This window comes from Dama dama, chromosome 30 (genome assembly GCF_033118175.1).
Source record: "Dama dama isolate Ldn47 chromosome 30, ASM3311817v1, whole genome shotgun sequence".
NCBI classification, from domain to species: Eukaryota; Metazoa; Chordata; class Mammalia; order Artiodactyla; family Cervidae; genus Dama; species Dama dama.
This window is the reverse complement of record NC_083710.1, coordinates 28,324,094-28,341,838: the sequence shown is the minus strand read 5'-3', so window position 1 is coordinate 28,341,838 and position 17,745 is coordinate 28,324,094. Positions and strand designations below refer to the sequence as shown.

At 39.5% G+C, this 17,745-nt stretch overlaps 1 protein-coding gene across 3 annotated transcripts in view; it reads right to left on the bottom strand.

The window, feature by feature from the left end:
* Positions 1 to 17,745, bottom strand: part of SMAD9 (SMAD family member 9) — a 71,683-nt gene that overhangs the window by 29,820 nt on the left and 24,118 nt on the right. Inside the window, exon 1 of one of the 3 annotated variants that reach the window (XM_061133379.1) lies at positions 3,391 to 3,749. The exons of the other annotated variants lie outside the window; for them this stretch is intronic. The gene's annotated coding sequence lies outside the window, so the exon portion shown is untranslated. Of the gene's footprint in view, positions 1 to 3,390; positions 3,750 to 17,745 lie in introns of those variants that run through there. 3 annotated transcript variants of the gene reach the window in all.

The following is a 17,745-nucleotide window of genomic DNA, read 5'->3' as shown; positions in this document are numbered from 1 at the left end:
TATAACCGAATCACTCTGCTATATACCTGAAACTAACACAACATTGTGAATCAAACTTTAATAAAAATTTTTAATAAAAACACAAAGTAAATGGAAAATACATAAATTTAGGTTCTGTTTAAGAAAAGTTAAGGTCTACTAAAGCTGATTGGTGGGTCCACAGATGTTCAAAATATGATTCTCTACATTTGTTTGATATATGTATTTTTAATAGGAAAACTAAATGTAAAAAAACGTATCAAACTTGGACTCTCAGTAACACTAAGGCTTCAGGTTCCCGTCATTGTTAATAGTTGCTATTTGTCCAGGGGTGCAGCTCAGGGCTCCTAAAGGTTATCCCATTCTCATTCCTGTAATACTGTAGCCACTAGTAGAACAAAGGGTCCTCGCTTATTTCCAGCTGGTCATCACACTGACATCCACAGTGCAGGCCACCCCCACCCTGCCCAAGTCTGTCCAATAGTGTCAATCTGACTCAAAACGGCTTTCTACTGTCAGGTAATTTAGGTTCGCAGAGACTATATGCTCTAACCTAGAGCAAGCTCTAACCTCCTGAAAGTACCACTGGTCAGACTCATAATAATTTTAGTAATTCACACACAGCATTCCGGGGAGCCATCCAACTATCACACAAATAGGAAGAGGGGTGGGGCGTTACTAAAGCTTGTCCTTACTCCATTCCTATAAATTACAAAGAAGAATGAGACAGAATCAACTATGAAGATGAATGTACATGCAGGATCGAAACACAAAAACACAACCAGATGACTTCTACAAAATATAACAAGATCTACAGAAGAGAGGCAATAAGTGGCATAGTAGGAAGAACCCTTGGCCCAACTCAGGGGGTTCTGGAAGGTTCCAAAGATGATCTCTGAGCTGCACAAGGAAGGCTTTAAGTCACAGTTAAAAGATAACCTAGCAAGGCAGGTGAGGACAACTTTCTAAAAAGCTTTTTGTGGTTAAACTCTCACTTCTGTAAGAAAACTGTGTAACCCTGCCATAGACTGACTGTGTGATCTTGAACTAGTCTTGCGTTCTCTCCGGGGCCCCTCATTTCCTCATCTGTGGATCAAAAAGGGCTCAGCCTCATGGGGAGGGTCTGTCTGGTCGTGGGTGCTGGGTCCACGATCCCATGGTTGTGGTGTCACAAGGGATTACACAACCACCACATGTAATCTCCCACATGGATTGTTTTTTTTTTTCCCCCCACTTTAAAGTGAAACCAAACAATTTATTTGTGCTAAAGGAATGGAAACACCACACTTCCACAAAACATTTCCAATAGCATGAAGAATATACTTTTGTCCACTGCACTTGCTTTTACTGAGTGAAACAAGCTTTCCTCGATGCTAATGGGCCACTTGCTGCTACAACTCTATTCTGCCAAGCAATGAAGTATTTTGTGGCCATTATGCCAAGATATTACCACAATGTTCATTTCAAATAGTATTTTGCACCTTTAAATATTTGTTCAAATTCTGTTTTAGGGGAGCGTTAAGTATGAGTGGAAAGGGGAAACAGTTACTTTTCTCTCAGCTGTTGGTGCTAGGCTGCTACCACTGGGGAGTCTGAAAGGAAAGATTTTCAGCCATGAAGACACAGCACATGGACTGGGGCAAAACAACTTCTCTCCATGGTTGTCAAACCGATCCTTCTTATGACAAATGTCATCTACCAATTACAGCACAGTGCCCACTTTTCTCTCCAGCTTCTGTTTCTTTCCAGCATTATTTTTATCAGCCCCAGGGAATAAGAGTGAAAACATACACATGGTGTGATTGGGTCTGCCACCATTTTTGGCGCCTGCATCCAGGCATTCATGAGGCCAGACATCCACAAACTCCATCTGTTGACCATTAGAGCTTTCCTTCTGTGGGTGGAAGGAAAAAAGCAGCAGGGCCACGCCTTCTCCGGTTCACTCGTGGGCCACTTCACGCACTCACACAAAAACAGTACTGTACTCTCTCTTTCTGGCAACTGAGTTTTACAATAAACCCGAACTGAGTGAGCAAAACAACTTCTCATTTTCAAGTCTTTTAAATAAACAGAACCACTAAAAAGGAAACAGCACTATGGATAGCCAATAAACACAGGAAAAGATGCTCAACATCACTAATTATTAGAGAAATGCAAATCAAAACTACAATGAGGTATCACCTCACACCAGTTAGAATGGACATCATCAAAAAAATCTATAAACAATAAAGGCTGGAGAGGATGTGGAGGAAAAGGAACTAACTCTCCTACACTGTTGGTGGGAATGTAAACAGATATAGCCATTACGGAGAACAGAATGTAGATTTCTTAAAAAAAAAAAAACAAAAAAACTAGGAATATATCTACCATACGACCCAGAAATTCCACTACTGGGAACATATCCTGAGAAAGCCACAATTCTAAAAGACACGTGTACCCGCAATGTTCATTGCAGCACTATTTACAATAGCCAGGACATGGAAGCAACCTAGGTGTATATCTACAGATAAATGGACAAAAAAGATGTGGTGCGTGGAATAATGACTAATGGAATATTGCTCAGCCATAAAAAAGAATCAATTTGAGTCAGCTCTAGTGAGGTGGATGAACCTAGAGCCTATTATACAGAGTGAAGTAAGTCAGAAAGAGAAAAACAAATTTCATATATTAATGCATACATATGGAATCTAGAAAAACGGTACTGATGAACCTATTTGCAGGGAAGGAATGGAGACGCAGATGCAGAGAACGGACCTGTGGACACAAAGTGGGAAGGAGAGAATGGGATGAATGGAGAAAGTAGCATCAGTTCAGATACACTACCCATGTGTGGAACAGACAGCTGGTGAGAAGCTGCTGTTTAACACTGGGAGCCCAGTCTGGCGCTCCGAGATGACGTAGAGGGGCGGGGTCAGGGAAGGAGAGGAAGGCTTAAGAGGGAGGGAACAGGTTTCCCTGGTGGCTAAGACGGTAAAGAAATAGCCTGCAGTGCAGGAGACCCAGGTTCAATTCCTGGATCAGGAAGATCCCCTGGAGTAGGGAATGGCAACTCACTCCAGTAGTCTTGCCTGGAGAATTCCATGGACAGAGGAGCCTGGCAGGTTAAGTCCATGGGGTCACAAAGAGTCGGACGTGAATGAGCAACTAACATTTTCACATGGCTGACTGCGTTGTTGTACAGTAGAAATCAACACAACATTGTAAAGCAATTTTCCTCCAATTAAAAAATAAATTAAAAGGGGGGGGGGAGAAAGCAGAACTCACCATGTGCATTCACCATGAATTAACTGTACATTATTCCACACTTAGATCTAATTTGGCTGGATAAAAGTGTGGGAGAAATGAGACTTTTAAGTTATTGGTTTAAACTGAACTTCTGTTACCAGTTACTCAATCTTATTTTCCACTTACTTGGCCTCACTGGAAGATCCAACTGGTGAATTCAATCCTGAAGAAAATAAAATTCAAAAATTACTGCTTAAGGTGGTAACAAGGTTAACCAAGGTTAACAACCTTGGTTGTCTGCTCTGGAGCATATGGAACCACTGAACAGTCCCTCAAGGGCACTGCTCCTTGGCCAACCCAGACAAGAAAAGTCTACATCACCGACCAGGCTGTGCACTCCCGTAGGCCCAGGGTGTCCACGCTGCTAGGGCCACTCCAGAAACATCCAGGACAGACATTGTTATTTCATTATTTGTTTTGTTTTTTAATTTCTCAATCTTTTTATAATTTTTTAGGGGTTTTGAAGAAGCCTCTTTTTGGCTTCCATTTTCTAAAAATGGAGGTATAATTGCTTTACAATTGTTGTGTTCATCCTGCTGTACAATGAAGTGAGTCAGCTATATGCATGCATATATCCCCTCCCTCACGGACCTCCCTCCCACCCCCACCATCCTACCCAACCATGTCATCACAGAGTACTGATCGACCTTGTCAATTCTGGCCCTCTAATCCACAGCCAGCATGAAGTACACTATCCCCTCCATAAAACAGTTTACTATAGAAATTTAGAATCTGAACACACTTCCAAAAGAACATTTAACCCCCTTGAAGGAACAGACTGTTTCCTTGACTACTTTTATATCACTTTTCGTATATCAGTAATTAATATGGCTTTGAAAGGGTAAAAAGAGACCTCAAAGAACATCTATCTAGAAAATAGGTGGCTGTTATTATTACTAAAGCACATATATATCATGTCGTATTATTGAAGAGAAACCAGACTTAAAACACACACATACACAAATACACAGATGTATTCAGATCGGTCCTCACTTAAACTAGCCTGTCATCCCTACATGTGCCAAATGAATGGCAGTCACAAGTTTGTCTTGTAAGGTATAAGTAACTACCTCATACACATACCAGTTTAATGTCATTGGATAAACATGCCAGCTGGTGGATAAACATGGGAAATGGGTGTCATGATTTCATACTCTGGGAAAGAGGTTTTCCTAACCATATTCAGAGACTTCCTACAAATCTATGAGAGGGCAGTTCCCATTCACCAGTCCCTGAGTGAGCCGCCTGAGCCACGGGTAGAATACTTCCTGCCCAGAGTGTCAAGGGAAGTTGACAGACATGCATCGTTATAACAGGGCTCCCATGGTGGGATTTCAGGGCACCTCCGAAGGGCTTCCCTGGTGGCTCAGCAGTAAAGAATCTGCCTGCCAATGCAGGAGATAAGGGTTTGATCCCTGGGTCAGAAAGATCCCCTGGAGAAGGAAATGGCAACCCACTCCAGTATTCTTGCCGGGGAAATCCCATGGACAGAGGAGCCTGATGGGTTACAGTCCCTGGGGTTGGAACGAGTCAGACACCACTTAGCGACTAAACAGTAACAATAATGGACCTCTGAGGAGCCTCCAGGTGGCTCAGTGGTAAACAATTCACCTACCAATGCAGGAGACACAGGTTTGATCCCTGGGTCGGGAAGATCCCCTGGAGGAGAAAACAGCAACCCACTCCAGTATTTTTGCCTGGGAAGTCCCATGAATGGAGAAGCCTGGTAGGCTACAGTCCTTGGGGGTCTCAAAAGAATCAGACATGACTGAGCGACTAAACAATAACAACAATGGGTCTCAACTATCGGCTCTTACTGGGAGATACATGGATTTTTCTAGGCAGACAATCCATAGGTAATTTTCTTCAAATTCTTAAAAGAACTTGTGACCACCAAAAGATTTTCTTTAAAAAAAAGAAAAAAAGACCCACTGAATTAGAAGAAAGAGGAGAAGGAGAAAGTATGAGAGAGAAGGGGAAAAAGCTGAAGAGACTAAAGAGAATAGCTGACTTTTCGAACTAAATTAGGTGCTGGTGGCGGGGGCAGGGGGACAGTCTTTAAAAAGACTAGAGGAAGGGGATTTTAAGAAGATGGCAGAGTATGAAGCACCAGGAAACTGTCTCCCCATCTAGACAACCATTACACTAGCAGAATCTGTCCTGTAATTATTTCGGAATTCTGGTCAATTGAAGGCTTGCAACTTCAGGTGACATTAGTCAAACACTATGGTTTTTCCAGTAGTCCTGTATGGATGCAAGAGTTGGACTATAAAGAAGGCTGAACCCTGAAGAATCGATGCTTTCAAACTGTGGTGCTGGAGAAGACTCGAGTCCTGTGGACAGAAAGGAGACCAAACCAGTTAATACTAAAGAAAATTAACACTGAATATTTACTTGAAGGACTCATGCTGAAACTGAAGCTCCAATATTTTGGCCACAAGATGCAAAGAATCAGCTCATTGGAAAAGACCCTGAAGCTGGGAAAGATTGAGGGCAAGAGGAGAAAGGGACGACAGAGGATGAGATGGTTGAATAGCATCATCAACTCAATGGACATGAGTTTGAGCAAACTCCAGGAGATAGTGAAGGACAGGGAAGCCTGGTGTGCAGCAGTCCATGGGGTCCCAAGAGTCAGACAGACTGGGTGATTAAACAACAACAACAACTCACAGGACCAAACAGGGTTGCAACAAAGTAGACTTTGTGTTACTCAGAGGCCAGTCTTAATTTAGACCCAATTCTAACATGCTTTACTGTATGTATTAGAATGCTTTGACTAAAATTTCATATAGGCACAAAAGTATATTGCATATTACTGATAGTGCAATTCTTTACTTCCTCTCTTCTACATTTGTAACTTTTGGTGTGGTTTATAAAACAGTCCACATTCTTAAGTAAAGTAGAATCCAGGTCAACTATTTCAACGTGGATGATTTATTACTTACAAATTGAAGATCCTTAGAAATCTATTTTTACTTAATTGTTTATAAACTGGTGGATAACTATTGCCCTTTTAAAAAAGTCAAACTTTCTGTACCTTAGCAACCTCAAAAAGAATAAACAAGATCTTACACAACACAAGACATCTTAAAGGAGCCCTTACTCCAAGCAATTCTGATCTATGAAAATTTGGGCTTGACGCAAATATAAATTTGGGAGATTACTTTTCTTACAAAATGAATCATACTAAATGTAAAATTATGATGCAATGGACAAAAATCTGATTCACGTACAGCTTTTTCAGGAAAAATATCCTTTCAGACAATAAATATTTACCAAGTTGTCTATGTTGCAGTTCCTTGAATGAACTGTTAAACTTTACTTTTGTAAGTATATCTGATAGTAACAATCTAGACACCTTAGTAAAATTAAGAGATCTCACATTACATTGCTACTTTTAAAATACAAGTCTAACTTTAAAAATGTATTCTGGCCGTCTCATCATCAAAACACTTTGGTTAGGCACTAAAGAACACCATTGTTAGCAAACTGCAGAACAAATCAAATTAGCTTCGGGGATGCTTTATCTTCTAAAAACTTCGCCCATCAAAACACCAAACATCTTTAGAACTTTAAGAATTCTACAACTGTGCCAGCTTTTTGGGTAAGAAATATAGTATTATTTTACTGATGCAGTTAATAAACCACTTTTAAAAAATGTTCCCAGTGTGTCTTTCAGAAAACTCTGTTATTCTAACTATCAGATGATATCCATGTAGAATAGCTTAGTTCAAATTCAGAAAACAGATATTTTCCTTTTTAAATAGATGTTTTGAAATTGTTTTTGTAGGTAAGGAAGTATATTTCTACCTTCTCATTGTTATAAAGTCATCCCAGGACACCCCGGATGTCATTCATTTTTTAACCCTGATCAGTGTTTAGGAATAGAAATCCAACACATGCATTCTCTTTTTCTCCTCCCCTCCCCCCCCTTTTTTTAATTGTTTCTCAATAAATGCAGTTTGGCCCAAATATAGGGACTGTGGTGTGGTGAAACAGCAGGAACAATGCCTGACAGCCACAGCACGCACAGCACAGAAACATATTTTTTCAAAACTCTCCCTGCTTTTCATTCAGAAGGCTTCATATGTCAACACACAAGTAATGTGCAAGGAGCTTAATCAAAAAAAGATTTTTAAGTTCACTTCCAAAACTTCAGCCTGTAATTAAGGTAAACACACAAGTCACCTTCCCCTTTGCCTCTTCCCACTCTGTTCCTCTGAGAAATGCAAATCGACAGAATGAATCGCCCTTTGCCGTGTAAGATCAAAAGCAACTTATTACCCTCTCTTGTGCCTAGGTGCATTGCTAGAAGTGGGGATTATTTCCAAAAAACCCTCTAAAATATATGCTGTGAAGCCATCCTGAAATAATTCTCAACATTTTCTTTCTCCCTTCCTTCCTTCCTTCCTTCCTGTGAGGTACAGGTGACTTATAATACTATATTAGTTTCAGGTGTGCAACATAATGATCCAATATTTTTATAGATTATACACCACACAAAGTTGTTATAATACCACTGACTACATTCCCTGTGCTGTACATTATATCCATGTGATTTATTTATTTTATGAATGGTAGGTAGTTTGTACATTTTCATTCATTCTTTGAATCAGTCAACACATCTTTATTGAGTCTCTACTGTGTGATGGGTGCTGTCCTGTGCTAAAACCATATAATGGCTTCCCAGATTTAAAGTCTTCATTACCTAAGGAATTAAAAGAATCTAAGTCAGGAAACCATCCCATTAAACTATTTCAAAATATTTAGAGTCTTAAAAATACAAGGAGGGGAAGGGGATATTTTTGGCTTTGCCAAATGGTTTATGGGAAGGTTTTGCTTTATTTTTATTTTAAACATAAGTGGCAAAAGAGTGATTTTATCATAGAGAGTCTAAAACTATGGATCAGCCCAGAAGCAATCTATTTGCTTCAGTGAACCAGCAGGGCCAGGGAGACCCACCATCTGTAACTGGCACCCCCAGGGCAGCTTCCCTATCCCAAGACCTGTGCATGGACCGTGAGGCATGAACTTGAAGTGCTCCAACCTGTTACATTTTTCTCCAGGTGGAATCTCTGAAAAGGTGGATATGATGCAACTGAGGAAATGACACCACTTGGAGTCCTAACATTTCTACGCTGTCAGTTTCTCTACTCCTTCTACTCCATCTGGCATCTGTAAACTGCCACTGCCCCCCTTGCAAGCAAGGGCTTCTTTAAATCTACAGCTTGGATTCTCGCCATTGAGGAAGAATTCCAGAAACTAAAAACAAAACAAAAAATGGAATCTGCGCTGGAGTCAAAGTGAGCTCACCCACTGTAATGAGTTCTGTTCATTTTCAAGCTAGAAAAACTCGCACCCAGAAGAATAAGAAGGTGCAAGGCAGTGTTGGGAAAGATTCTGTCAACGATGATGACAGTATCACTGAAATATATACAACATGGCATTATGGGGTGATTAGGCTTAGCTGTACCACTGACTTGAACGATTAAACTGGAGGGAAGTTTACCTCCTGTTGGAGTCACCTAGGCCAGACAGACATAAGGAAGGTGCCTTAACAAGATGACAGGTGATGGCCCGTTAACCAAGAAGATAGCTGGGAATAATGAAGTCAATCATTGTGCAGAGCAAAAATTCTCCATTTGTAGATTCAGTCACTGAATCTAAACTAACAAGTAGATTTTTATGTGCCAAGGAATCATGAAACACAGCAGGAGCCAAGAGCCAACGAAAAGAGGCACTCCCCTGGCAAGTGTAAAAACTGCAGGAAAGACATTCTCAACCTTACAAATGATGACAAGACCCACAAACTAGCTAAACTAGGTTCTTACTAAAAGCCTTAGATGTCAGGTTGGTTCTACAAAAGGACACATTTTGACATAATCAACAAAACTTTTCATCAAACAGCCTGCTGATACTTAACTGAGCCTCTGAACTTTAAATTGATATCAAAACTACCTGTAAAAATTCGTCTTTTTCAAACGAAGCGTGTCATACTATATCAAGGACAACATACCTGTTTTCTCAGTCAGTTAAACTGTTACTTAGCAGATAATATCTCAGGGATGCTTAACCTTAAAATAATCAAGCACTGAGGCCACAACTGAGAGAGATCACTATTTGCATACTTGAGCAGCAAAGCAAACAAGAGTAACAAGCAAGATGTACTTTCAAGCAAAGAATATGTGAAGCATTTGCCAAGCAAGATCTCAAAAAGAATACAGAGCAACTCAGTGTAGTCCAGTCTTCTAGAAATTCTGGCACTTTGTTTGGCTAGAAGTTTTTAATCATAAGGTTAGAACATAAGTCAAAATCATTAACATGTTCTCACTTGTTCATTAAATTAATAGACTTCTCGTTGAAAATCTAACTTTGTTTGAAATACCAAGTGTTGATAAGAATGTGATTAACACGTTAACTGGCTGTACCCTAATACAAAATAAAAAGTTAAAAAAGAAAAGTGATTAACAAAAATTGATAGGAATAGGTTGATCAGCACTTTGGGAACAATTTGCCGGGAGCTGGTGATGGACAGGGAGGCCTGGCGTGCTGCGATTCATGGGGTCGCAAAGAGGCGGACATGACTGAGCGACTGAACTGTGAGAAACTGAAAGTTGCATATCTTTAGATCTTGCAACTCCACAACCTGGTATGTTCAGACTAGTTTTCAAACCTCAGATAGAAATGGTTAATAAAGTCAGTTCACTGGATCTCTACCAGGATTCTAAAAAGTATACTGGATTTTTTATCAGAACCACTGCTCAGAGTAGGGAAAAATATTACATCTAGAAGTGTGAAGTGATAGTTAGGTACACAGATACACAGGGAGAAAGAAGAGACAGACAGTTATCTGTGTGTGTTTCCTACTGAGTTACAGTGAAAACCATTTGCAAGGCACCACACTAAGTAATGGGCTTTCCAGGTGGTGCTAGTGGTAAAGAATCTGCCTGTCGATGCAGGAGACATGAGACGCAGGTTCGATCCCTGGGTCAGGTAGATCCCCTGGAGGAGGGCATGGCAACCAGCCCACTCCAGTATGCTTGCCTGGAGAATCCCATGGACAGGGGAAGCAGGTAGGCTACAGTCCATGGGGTCACACAGAGTTGGAAACGACTGAAGTGATTTGGCACGCATGCAGCATGCACGTCCCAAGTGACACTATTGCATATACTACATTATTTATAGTAGCACTATTCAAAATAGCACAAATCTGGAAGCAACTCATCCATCAGCCAGGGAACGGACAGATAAACAATAGAATAATCTCACAGTGAAATATCATATAGTCATAAAAAATATACTAACTATATTGACAAAGATTAATCTTCCATGTTAAATGGAAAAACCAATTAGACTCTAAAAGATGACACAGAAGGTTAAATCATTTTTATAAAGTTGAAAACCAAATGAACCAAATTAAATATCATGGAGATACACACATGTTGTCAAATTGTATTTTAAACATCAAAGCACTGAAAACACAATATTCATGATACTAATACTTGAGGCAGAGGACCAGCACAAGAATTTCCCATCTGCTCTGCCTTGCCCTGTCCTGCATCTCCTCCTTTCTTCTCTCTTCCTTCTTTTTGATTTTGATTAAAATAGAGACGGCATTTTGATTTTAAAAACATTGTATGTTCATGAAAAAGAAAAACAAACAACAGCCTAAAAAAACACAGAAAAATTTCCTAAAAAGAAAACCCCAAAACCCCCTGCTCATTCACAGAGAAATGCTGATCACTTGCAAACATTTTTAAGAATTTAAAAATCTTTGTTCTAAGAGTGAAGTAAGCCAGAAAGATAAAGAACATTACAGCATACTAACACATATATATGGAATTTAGAAAGATGGTAACGATAACCCTATATGCAAAACAGAAAAAGAGACACAGAAATACAGAACAGACTTTTGAACTTTGTGGGAGAATGTGAGGGTGGGATATTTCAAAAGAACAGCATGTATACTATCTATGGTGAAACAGATCACCAGCCCAGGTGGGATGCACGAGACAAGTGCTCCGGCCTGGTGCACTGGGAGGACCCAGAGGAATCGGGTGGAGAGGGAGGTGGGAGGGGGGTTCGGGATGGGGAATACATGTAAATCCATGGCTGATTCATATCAATGTATGACAAAACCCACTGGAAAAAAAAAAAAAAAAAGTTAAAAAAAAAAAATCTTTGTTCTAAATAAACATATTTAAAAATAGGATTAGTTCACAGATATGTCTCATGTTTTGCCTATTTCAATGAATGGAATATCGTAAGCATTTTCATGTTGGTAAATATTTTGTTTTTAAAGTTCTGTGGCAGTCAGAGTAATACTAAGCTTTCGATTTTAATTCTAAGTTGCATGTTTATTTCACTTACAATACCTTCTTGTTCCATAGTTTGAAATAAAAGAGGAAAAAAACAGATATTGAGCACTCCCTGTACAGATTTTTACAGCTGGCTGCCAACAGTTTCAGAGAAACTGCTAAAACGAAAGCAAAATAAACCCAGAGGCATTTTATTTCTAGTCATACATAAACAAGTCAAGGCACTTTACAGCTCTAATTATGTAAGTTCCTCATTAAGCTATTATTCCTACAAAAGTTAAAACATGGACAAGGTTAACTTTCATTTGGTCATCAACTGCAATGTCCAAATCCTCATGCCCTTCCTGGTATAACTAAAATTACCCCTTTGGGCTTATTTTTTTAATATTTTCCTCTGCATATGCATATACAGACAGATCCTCACCAAAAAATACAGATTTCATTTTAATTTTTAAAAACATTTAATCATTCTGCAACTTGAGGGTATTTTCTATGTTGTTGTTGTTGTTTAGTCACTAAGGCATGTTTGACTCTGCGACCCCATGGACTGCAGCCTGCTTGTCTCCTCTGTCCATGGGATGTCCCAGACAAGAATACTGGAGTGGGCTGCCATCACCCTCTCCAGGGGATATTCCCAACCCAGTGATCGAAGCCACGTCTCCTGCATTGGCAGGTGGATTCTTCACCTTTGAACCACCGGGGAAGCCCATTTTCTATGTGAGCATTATGTAAATCTACTTCATTCTTTTAAAGTGCTGCATACAGTATTCCATATTACGACAAAGCCTTTTCCTGCTTAGGTTCAACCTCCCATTCAAAAGAATCTACCACAGTGTGGGAAATCCAAAATATATTCATGTTTATCTGCTCGAAAACTGGCATCAACTTAAAAAATGCGGTATATCTTGAGAGGACGCGAAGTGTTGTCTCACTGTGGTTTGACTGGCATTTCCCTAACAACTAATGATGCTGAGCATCTTTTCACATGCTTGATGGCCATCTGTATATCTTATTTGGGGAAAAGACTGCTCAAGGCCTTTGCCCATTTTAAAACTGCACTGTGAGTCTTTTTGTGTTGCACTGTAAGAATTCTTTATATAACCTGGTTATACAGATACCGAGATACATGATTTGCAAATATTTCTCCCTTTCTGTATACTGTCTTCTTACTTTCATGATAATGCTCTTGGACACACAGAGTTTTTTATTTTGATGACATCCCCTTCATTTACATTAAAAAAATTTTTTTTTTTTTTACTTTTTCTTTTGTTCCTTGTGCTTCTGGTGTTCTATCTAAGAACTGGTTGCCAAATTCAAGGTCATAATTATTTATCCCTATGTTTTTCCTTAGAGTTTTGTGGTGTTAGCTTTTCAATTTAGGTCTTTGATCATTTTCAGTTAATTTTGTGTAGTGTGGGACAGGAATCTAACTTCATTCTTTTGCATGCGTATACCCAGTTATCTTGGCACCATTTGTTGAAGAGATTATTCTTTCCCCATGGAGTGGTCTATTAACACCGTTGTCAAAAACTCAGCCAGCCACAGGTCCACAGATGATTGGTTTTATTTCAGGTCTTTCAATTTCTATTCCATTGTTCTAACTATCCTTATGCTAATACCACACTATTTTGACTTCTGTAGCTTTGTAATAAATTTGAAACTGGGAAGTGTGATTCCTCCAACTTTGTTGTCCTCTTCCAAGACTGTTTTGTATATTATTGATTTTTATTGTTTATTGTCTCTTTTCTCCCACCACGACATAGGCGATATTAGGATGCGAATTTTTGCCCATTTTGTTCACAGCTGTACCCCTACTCCTAGAATAGGGCTTAGCATATAGCAGGTGCTAGATGCTCCTGCTAAGTCTCTTCAGTTGTATCTGACTTCCTGCGACCCTATGGACTGTAGCCCACCAGGCTCCTTTGCCCATGGGATTCTCCAGGCAAGGATACTGGAGTGGGTTGCCATGCCCTTCTCCAGGGGATCTTCCCCACCCAGGAATCGAACCCAGGTTTTCCTCACTGCAGGCAGATCCTTTGCCACCGAGCCCCCAGGGAAGCCCATAGCAGGTGCTTAATATGTGCTAAATGGATGACTGGGGTCCTGAGAAGACAGAGTCGTCCACAGCTCAGAGAAAATGGTGGGGGTGCAAGGAGAAAAGGGGAAGAGAGGAAGAAAATATGGTTGAACAAGTCCTGTGAGTTGAAATGGCAGGAAGGTGGGTGGTTGAAGCTTGGGATCCAGTGACAAGGAACCCTTTCAAAACCACATTGCCAGGGGGTCACAAGGAGCTGCAGCCATTGTAGTGTGTGTGTCAGTCTTTAGTAATTCAAATGTACTAAAGCTAAAAATCATTTTGTTACTATCACATTAACATTTTATATTTTTCAAAAACAAAACATCAGATAAGATGAAGGAGAATAACCATGAATTGCTTTCTCTGAACTGAGAGGAAAAAGAGCTTTTGCATCTTATCTCAGCTGTCTCCATAGCTTTTAGTGTACATAAATAATTATTTTTGATAAGTTAATGTAATTTCACAATCATATCAGAAAACATACACCGCAATGCAAAAGGACCATATTGACCTTTACAAAAAATTCTGAACAAAATCTTTAGTAAACACATTTATCACATTTAGTTAAATTAAATAAGTGGGCAGTGACATCAGCAAGTCTGAACACTATTGTTACTAATGGGACAGAAGCCAGTGAAGAAAAAGCAGAGCTGGAATACGTGGTGCAGTTTAAGATAAATGCTTTGGCAATTTTCTTTGATGCTCATTGCTTCCTTTCGTTGTGTAAAATTTTTTAAATGTAAATAATTAAGGAAGTGTCAAGAGCCACCACTACTGTTGAATACATATTATGTCAATTGCCACTGCATCTTTCCTACCTAACAGCAAATACTGCTGCTATGAGATGAAGCAACATACTGCCATTCTAAAAAATTAAGCCATACGGCCCCATCTGTTTCCAGGTTCCAAGACAGCACACCTACCAGTTAATAAAGAACCTATTAACCAGAGGACGCAAACATGCCTCTTATTTAACTTTTTCAAAATCAACAAGGTGTTGTTGATATAATTTGGCAGTGTGTCTGATTTATGAAGGGAGTGAGATACACACCTCTTTATCTGATGAGGATTTAAAACAATATGTGAATAATATAAACTGGCACTAAAATGGCACAGCTCTGGGATTTGCCAGGTGCTAATTGCTCTATTCAAAGCCTCAGGGAAAGTGTACAATTGCCCTGGGCAGTCATCCCAGGTTTAATTATGTTCCAGGAGCTTTATTCCCTGGATAGAGGTAACAGTCTGGAGAGAGCTTTGTGTCCACTTGGTCTTCAATTTTAGTGACTAAAAGACCACAGGCAATTCACTGCCTCATTTGCAAAACCCACTCCAGGAGGCAAGACTGCTGTTCATCCCTCCAATTCAGCCCACGTGACTTCCCTGAAAGAATTCTCTTCTCAGTTGCTTGAACGCATTAGTATTTTCACTTGGGACTGTAATGTATTTGTTCATGTGGAGACCTGGGTTCGATCCCTGGGTCGGGAAGATCCTCTGGAGAAGGGAATGGCAACCCACTCCAGTACTCTTGCCTGGAAAATCCCATGGACAGAGGAGCCTGGTAGGTCCATGGGGTCGCAAAGAGTTGGACACGACTGAGCAACCAAACTAAACTTTCTCTCTATTAAACAAGTCTTTTAAAGACAGAGACTATCTTCTTGTTCTCTGTAGTTCCAATTCCTTGCATAAAATCTGCCTTGAATACACATTATACTATTATTTGTGTTAAACGACTGTATCACCTAGTGCTGGTGCCTGGGAAACAGTAGCTGCTTAATAAATACTAATTACTGGAAATTTTGTTTACTAAAAATTCCACTTGTTTTCCTCTTTTTATCACATCCTTCTGTTAGAACTCAACTCAGGCTCTTACTACCCTAGACTAGCAGTTCTCAAGGAGGTGGTGGGGGAATTTTGCCACCACAGGACATGTGGAAATATCTGGAGGCATTTTTGGTTGCCATGACCAGGCAGGAGGGAGCAGGTGCCACAGTCATCTAGTAGGTAGAGGCCAAAGGTGATCTAAACATCCTATAAGCAGAGGACAGCACCCCATAAACAAAGAATTATCCAACCCTGAAAGGCAGTAGAGAGAAGGCTGAGAAATGCTGACCTAGACTTCTCATTTCTTGACACTGACTCCTGATCATTCTACTCTATTCCTACCCCTTTCTCTCCTCTATTCTTCCAAAAATATCCTTTTTTTTTTCCTAATTGAAGTATAACAGACATATAACATTATATTGGTTTTGGGAGTGCAAGATAATGGTTTTGTATTTGTCCATATTGCAAATTAATCAACACAAGAAGTCTAGTTACCATATAGTCACATAATTTTTTTCATGTGATGAAAACTTCAACCCTTTTAGCAACTTGCAAATAGGTAGTAAAATACAGTAGGATCATGTGTCACCACGCCATACATCACATCCCATGACATTTATTTTATAACTTATACCTTTTGACTTCCTTCCCCTATTTTGCCCCTTGTCCCACTTCTGGCAACCACCAATCTGTTCTCTGTATCTATGAACTTGCCTTTTTGTTTTTTTGTTTTTTTTCCCTTTGATTCCCCATATAAGTGAGACTAAAACTATTGTCCTTATCCTGTTCAAAAGGTCTTATATATTTAAAAAATCTTTATTTTTAAATTAAGAGTTGTTGCTGGATTTTCAATAACTTGGTTTTAAATAATCAACATTAATTACATCAAAGGCAGAACTAGAATCAAGTTTTTGAAATTCTTATTTTTAATGCACCTGCTTGACAGCTCTCTTGACTCAGATGAAAGCTTTGAGAACACTGAGGGGGAAAAAGCAAACTCTGGAGGGTCGCAGCTAGTTCTTCAGTAATCCAAATTTCTAGAGCTACAAAGACCAAATGGCCCTTCAAATTTCATTTGCAGGACAAATGCTGTGTCACTGAATGTCAATCACACATCAGACTGTTATCCCGCACACTTGCTAGATATTCTCTAATCACCGTTTGTTTAAACTTAAGATCTAAGACCAGTGGGTTTTAGAAACAAAGAATTTTTTTAAATATCTGATTTCTGTTACTTCTATGACTGTATGTTATGAAACTCCACAGAATTTTAAATATGAAAAGTACATACACAAAAAGGGAGAAGTTACATATGTGTAGTTCTTTAGACTCTGTCCATTAAAAATCACCTTCCATGAAAATCATATATCTGATTAGGATTTCATATCTAGAATATATAAAGAACGAAACAATAAAAAAAAAAACTCAATTCAGAGTGGGCAAAGCACTCAAAAAGACCTTTCTCCAAAGAAAATATAGAAGTGGACAATAAGGTGCTACTTAATAAGCACCATGATAAGATGCTCAACATCATTCGTCATGAAGGCAATTCAAATCTAAACCACAATGAGACAGCACTTCATACCCTTTAGGATAGACATTACCAACAAAACAGAAACTAACAGGCATTGGCAAGAAAGTGGAAAAAATAGAAACTTTGTGCACTGTTGATGGGAATGGAAAATGGCTCAGCTGCTATGGAAAACAGTCTCGCAGCTCTTCAAAAATTAAACGTAGAATTACCATGTGACCCAGTAATTGCAATCCAGGTACATACACAAAGGAACTGAAAACAGGTACTCAGACACTTATTGGTACTCAAACTATTGCTCACAGCAGCATTATTAACAGTATCCAAAAGGTGGAAACAGCTTAAGTGTCCATCAACAGATGAATGGATAAACAAACTGTGGTATGTGTGTGTGTGTGTGTGTGTGTGTGTGAGAGAGATGGAATATTATCTGACCTTTAAAAGGAAGGGGATTCTGACACACAGTACAACATGAATGAAACTTACAGACATTACGCTAATGAAATGAGCCAGGCACAAAAAGTAAATTTTGTGATTCCACTTAAATGAGCTAAATAAAATAGGCAAGCTTGCAGATGCAGAAAGTAGAACAGAAGTTACAAGGACTGAGAGGAAGGGGAAAGGGGAGTTTCTGTTTAATGGGAAGAGTGCTGCACAAACTCCAGTTTGGAAGGATGGCAAAGTCCTGGAGATGGAGAGTGGTGTTGATGGCACAATGTGGAACTTAACGCCAC